The sequence below is a fragment of the Suncus etruscus genome, chromosome 6 (assembly GCF_024139225.1).
Source record: "Suncus etruscus isolate mSunEtr1 chromosome 6, mSunEtr1.pri.cur, whole genome shotgun sequence".
In the NCBI taxonomy this organism is placed as follows: Eukaryota; Metazoa; Chordata; class Mammalia; order Eulipotyphla; family Soricidae; genus Suncus; species Suncus etruscus.
The window spans coordinates 81,848,860-81,855,845 of record NC_064853.1 but is presented as its reverse complement, the minus strand read 5'-3'; the positions used below and the strand labels follow the sequence as shown (position 1 = coordinate 81,855,845).

The window sequence follows — 6,986 nt, the reverse complement described above, 5'->3', positions numbered from 1 at the left end:
TTATACTATAAAACTAAGGTAGTCAAAACAGTGTGGTGTTAGAAATAAAACAGACTTAGAACAATGAGAAAAAAATGACTGTTCTGAATATTTTTTCAGATATAATCTATGAATAATTTAAAGCAGAAAAACCAGGAGGTTGAAATGGAGAAATACAAATTTTCCAATAAATAAATACTGTTGGGAAAACTACAAGGTGAACTGCAGAAAGAAGAAGAAGAAGAAGAAGAAAGAAGAAGAAGAAGAAGAAGAAGAAGAAGAAGAAGAAGAAGAAGTAGACAAAGAAGAAGAAGAAGAGAAGAAGGAGAAGAAGAAGAAAAAAAGAAGAAGAAGAAGAAGAAGAAGAAGAAGAAGAAGAAGAAAGAAGAAGAAGAAGAGAAGAAGAGAAGAAAAAGAAGAAGAAAAAGAAGAGAAAAAAGAAGAAAAAGAAGAGAAGAAAAAGAAGAAGAGAAGAGAAGAAGGAGAAGGAGAAGAAGAAGAAGAAGGAGAAGAAGAAGAAAAAGAAGAGAGAAGGAGAAGAAGGAGGAGGAGAAAAGAAGAAAAGAAAAGAAAGGAAGAAAAGAAGAGAAGAAGAAAAGAAGAAAGAAGAAAAGAAGAAGAAGAAGAAGAAGAAGAAGAAGAAGAAGAAGAAGAAGAAGAAGAAGAAGAAGAAGAAGAAGAAGAAGAAGAAGAAGAAGAAGAAGAAGAAGAAGAAGAATCACCACTGACTCACATCATGCACAAAAGATAATTCTCTAGCTACAGAGGCAGGATTTTATCATCCATGATGGAGCGGAAAGTTTCCAGACACCTCCAAAGGACCAAGGGGAAAGTTAAAGAACAAGTATGAAGCCTGTAGTTATTGCCATGACAGTATACTTCAAGGGTGGAGAAACCCTGTATCTCTTAGGCTAAGGAAACTCCCATTCTAATTTCCCCAGTATTTACTGTCCCTATGCAAGAAAAAAAAAAAAGACAGAGAAGCAAAATTTAACTTTTTTATTTTGGTTTTGTTGTTATTTTTGTTTGTTGCTTGTTTTTTATTTCCCTGTGGGTTTTCTTATATTGTGCTTTTTTTATTTCAAAACCATGGTTATTGTGTGGTTGGTGTCTTTATTGCTGTGGTGTTTTTCGAGTTTTTTGTTTAATATTTTTTAATTTTTTGTATTGTTATGTTTCTTCCTTTATTCCTTTCTTCTCTTAAATTGATATTTATAGCCTCTAAAAGGACTCCTCCCATTTATTGCTTGTTTGATTTTTGTCCCATTTTATTTTATCTCTTCTCTTTTCTTCAAATAGAACCACATAATTTGAACCATCTTGTTTCGCCTCACAAATTGAGGGGGAAATAATGAAGGGTACCAAGACCAGACAGTCGTATGAACATTAAGTAGAAATTAAAAAATGATCAGACTTAAACACAAAATTCAAAGCCAATGCCAACAGAATCAACACCCAATCTACAACATGCTAGACACAGAGGGGGCCACTTATACTAGCAACCTGGGGGTAAAGAAGAGGGATAAGGGATGCATGTGGGAAGAGGGGTAGAGGGAGGACAACACTGGTGGTAGGAATACCCTTGATTTATTGTCACTATGTACCTAAAAAATTACTGTGAAATATTTGTAATTCACTTTGGTAAAAATAAAAATTAAAAAAAATTAAGGACCTAAGTGTAACACATGAATCCATAAAATAAATTAAAGAAAATATAGGTTATACATTGCATTATGTTGACATTAGTGGCATGTGATTAACCACATTGTCAAGGTAAACAAAAATAAATATATGCAATTACAATACACAATAAAGATGCTGTACTAAGGGAGAAATCACTAAAACAAAAAACATCTTGCTGAATGGGGCAAAATATCTGTATTCCATACATCTGAATATGCAAGATATATAAAGAACACACAAAACTCAGCAATGCAAAAATAACTCCATCAAAACATGGGGAGAATTGAACAGATACTTCTCCCAAAAAAATCATATACAGATGGCCAATCAGCACATGAAAAAACATTTATCATCGCTAAGAATCAGAAAATACAAATAAAAATGACAATTATGACATATCACTTCACACTAGTGAGAATAGCCTTTATCAGAAAGACCAAAACAACATGTGCTGTTGGGGGTGTGTAGCAAAAAAAAATTCAGTTTCTTTTCCTGGTAAGATAATTCATGCAATCTCTATGGAAAACAATATGAAATTAAAAAATTGGGACTACAGGGGACTGGAGATGTAGTAGAGAGGCGGCTTGGGCAATGCCTTGAATGTTTCAATCAGGTTTCAATCAGCAACCTATATGATCTGTCAAACCCCTCCAGGAATGATCCCTGACCACAGAATCAGGAGTAAATAAATCCTGAGTAAATCTGGGCAAGGATACAAAAAATAAATAAGTATAGGAAAAAGATGGGACTAAAATTGGACATAACAACTCCTTAAGAACCCCCTAAGTATTGATCCCAAAACAACAAACATTACTTTGAGAAAATTTACATATTCTATTTCATCAAGATCTGTAAGCACCCCATGTGTTCCATGACAGATGAATGGATAAACTTGTGGTATGTATGCAAAATATGCTGTATGTATTCAATCATTAGAAATTATCTAGCTTTTGGCTACCATATAAATTAACTGGAAGTTAATTAAAATTATGAGTTTGACTGCACTCGTGGTGCATAAAGCAACAAAGTAAGCACATATGATGTCCAATGATACAAACCATTAGAACACTACTCCACTGCTGAAGGGAATGCTATCTGGTTCAAACCCTGTGTAAAATGGTATGGAGAATTCTCAGTAAATTTATTATTGAATTGCCATGTAATCTAGCAATTCCACTTTTAGGCATCTACACCCAGGACATAAAAAACATTCATTCAAATGGATGTATACACATTATTATTCATTGCTGCAATGAGTACAATAGCCAAGACATGAAATCAACCTAGTTGTCCAATGACAGGTTAATGGATTATGAAGATGCAGTACATATATATAATAGAATAGAATATTCTGCGACTGCAAGAAAATTGTACTACTTATTGCATCCTGGTTGGAACTGGAAAATACTTTGTTGAGTGAAGTAAACAGAAGACAAATACAGGATGATCTCACTTATCTGTGATATATAAGTAGCTGGATGAAGAAACATAATATAGTAAGGGAGAGAATGCATAGATTACCATTAACCATACAGCATAGAAAGAGGAAAGTCGATGAAGAAAATAAATCAGGGTAGAAATAAAGATGACTGAAAAGAGAATTAATGGGAGTCCAGAAATTGGGACTTTGATTATAATGGTGATGTGAGAGAAAGATAGAGCTATACAGTCAATGCACAGACGTGGGGTCGGAATAATAGCACATCGCTAAGGCGTTTGCCTTGCATGCAGCCTACTTGAGACAGACCCGGGTTCAATCCCCCGCATCCCATATAGTCCTCCGAATGTGCCAGGAGTGATTTTCGAGCACAGAGCCAGGAGTAACCCCCTAGTACAACCAGTTGTGACTCAATACATAACTCAAGTATCAATAACTTGTATACCATGATTCATTCGTTAAATTTAAAAAGAATAAAAGAAGTGTCTATGATCAAAAATTTGAGGTTACAAAGTAGAATCTGGGGAGTAGGTTGAAATTTCTAATGGGCTATATAGTATGGTAACATTGTGGCCATAAAGCACACAAAGCACAATTATACTATTATAAACGCTGTAATGAAAAATAAATTAAAAATACTAAATTTGGGACCAGAGAGATAGCATGTAGGTAAGGCGTTTGCCTTTCATGCACACGAATGGTGGTTCGAATCCCGGCATCCCATAAGGTCCCTTGTGCCTGCCAGGGGTGATTTCTGAGCATAGAGCCAGGAGTAACCCCTGAGTGTTGCCAGGTGTGACCCAAAAGACCAAAAAAAAAAATCCAAAACAAAACAAAACAAAAAAACTAAATGTATAAGAGCTAGAAAGATAGTACAGCGGAAAAGTATTTGACCTAAAAGCAAATGAACTGGATTCAATCCTCAGCATCACAAATGGTTCCTAAGCCTCACCAGGAGTTAAGTTCTGAGCACAGCCAGTTGTGACCAAACTCCATAGCTTCCCCCAAACTGAATAAATAATTTATGTAAGATTGGTCTTATTTATAATAATATGTAAAATTTTCATTAGCAAATATATATTAACTGTCTTCTTAAAACAATGCAATGAAGTGTTGAAGTTCAAATTATCAGACTTTTCTTCCTTTGCAAGAAATTCCTCTTGAGCAAGCATGGTTTCCTAATTTAAAATAAGTGACTTTTGGAACAAAGGACAATAAAGCACAGTAATGACAGCTTGTGTCGAAATATAATGTACACATAGCAAAGACATGCTTTCTAAAATAATATGTAACATAACCAATAAAATGACCTAATTCTGTATGATGTTTTAAGAACATGTGTTCTTTGTGTTTAAAGAGAAAGTCAGCATGAAGAGAAATATGCAACTTTGATTTAGAAAGTAATTTTAGTCACATTAAAATAAAGACATGTAATATGATTTTTACCATTCTCATGCTTAAGTATATATCTAGGACTTGTATATATATAAATATATATTTTATATATAAAACTTTAAAGTATATATATAAAGCATACATTTTATATTTTATATATATACTTTAGAGTTATATATATATATAAATATATATACAAGACCTAGATATATATTTAAGTACATTTACTATATATATAAAAATCTAAAGTAATGTATCTAATAGCAAAGTCACACATAAGGCAGTATGTAAAAAGACAAAATGATAAAAATACAATGTGTCTTACTTGATCCAATCTTCAGAATTCTGCATAAGATAATTTCAGAATTTTTATTTCCTTAAACTTATGGAATATTAGATGATCTACAAACAACCTAAACAATTAACTCCTACTCATGCTTTAAAATGAAGCTAAGTAAAACATTCCTGGTAATGGTTTCAGCAACTCTACTGTCTCTATTGTTTCAATGCTAATTATCTTCAACTATCTCTGTTTCTGTAGCTCCAAAAGCAAGAGCACCTGGATTCTCCCATCTATTTCAGAGTTCTCAACCTGACCTCAAGTCTGAAACTTGGCATTTAATAAAAGCAATTTTTATTAATCTAAGTATTTTGTGATATATTTTCTAAACCCATGTTCTTATAATAACAGTCTTATCACATTTGATTCTTATCTGAGAAGATTATTTCTAACAAGATATGAGAAGAAACAGGCACACTTTCTATCCCAAATGTTAATATTTTCCATTGTGCTTTCTACTCTTCTTGTGAAAGGAGTCTCCTACTGCATAAAGATAGCTTGCCATTCCTTTACTAGAAATAGCAATTACTCTTCTACTTCCCAGAGCATTGTGTTTCAAAAATATTTTAAATGTAGTTGGTGAGGGCTGGTATAAGCTTATCTTGATGCACATGTTAGTAACAGAGAAAGTACTTGAATCAATATGCATTACAATTTTATCTTGGATAATCTTTTTTATAATGTTTGTAATATACCTGGATTTATGTCACAGTATGTAGAAAGATATGTAAAAACTCTGCACCTCAAAAAATTGAAGAGATATGCTGAATTTTGTATCATACAAAATAAAGTGACAGATGGTATTATAGAGCATGCTGAAACACTGGTATTTATACAATAAGTATTAAATACATTTCTCTAGATAAATGAGGTTATTTGCAGGTATGACGCACCTAGGCCTCAAATAATGGTTTATTTTAGGTTTAAGTACATCACACAGCTTATTTTAGTGACTGCATCTGTCAGAATAAAACTGATGAGGTACAAAAATTCAAAAGATATCAAAAAGAATTCCAGAGAGCAGCGGCTGCGGGATGTGATGAGAGACGTACTCTGGGTGTGTCTTGGCCCAGAGAGGCCCGAGAGGAAGGACGCAGAGACACCCGTCATCACTGCCCAGTGACAGTAACTGCCCAGTAACAGTCAATGCCCAGTAACAGTAACTGCCCAGTAACATTAACTGTCTAGAAACCGCTCTGTCCTGCAAGCACGTGGTGGCTGATGGGGCTATCTGGCCTTTGAGAGGCGGTGCTGGACCTTGGGACTGGACTCTGGGCCAAGATTGAGGACTTTACAGAAAAGTGGTTTTTCTAGAGATGAGGGTTTTTTACTTCCTGAGATGCTGAAAACCTGAAACCCAGGGGATAGTGCGAATGCAGTCTCCCACTACCACAAATTATGCAGTCAATTTTCCACATTTTGTGGAAATCGCAGAGGTCAGCACACCCGGAGTTCAATGGGTGAGCCTCGCCCTGGGGAAACCACCTTCGTGATCATGGTATCGCCCCTGCCAGGAACTGGAGAAACAACTTACATTAAATACATCTAGGCTTCAACAACGATTGATTGCTGAGAGGGGGAAAAAAACAGCTGAATCTCAAGAACAAGGCAAAAAATACTTAGAAAAGAGTTACAACAGTTACAGCAAAAATTAAAGCACTCAGAGGTTACTCCTGGCAGGCTCAGGGGACCATATGGGATGCTGGGTTGGAACCACCAACTTTCTGCAGTCAAGGCAAACGCCTTACCTCCGGCCCCTGGTAGTGTAATTTTGTTAAAGGAAAAGGAGTGAGAACTGGATATAAAATATATCTATTCTAATCATCTACCAAAGTTTTCTCTAAAGAACAAAGAATCTATATCAAGAAAAAATGGAACTGGTAAAAAAATCTTAAGTACTCGTAGTTTTCAAGACAATTGCTTGCTGAGAGGAAAGAGGCATCTGAAGCTCAAGAGGAAAGTAAAATACTTCAAAAAGAGTTACAACAAGTACAGCAAAATTTAAAGTTATGCAGTCTAGTATAAATTGCATCGATTTTGCCTCTAATTTGTATTAAAGAATCATTTAAAAGCAACTATTTGTATTTGTAAGCTGGCACAGCATAATTTATCAAATTCTAATATTATCTATGATACTTTATATACATAATG

The 6,986-nt window shown here is 34.5% G+C and overlaps 1 non-coding gene across 1 annotated transcript; it reads right to left on the bottom strand.

Moving 5' to 3' along the window:
• Positions 1–6,193: 6,193 nt before the first annotated feature.
• Positions 6,194–6,356, bottom strand: LOC126012723 (U1 spliceosomal RNA). The gene has a single exon (XR_007497135.1). It is a non-coding gene; the product is annotated as a U1 spliceosomal RNA (small nuclear RNA).
• Positions 6,357–6,986: the final 630 nt, after the last annotated feature.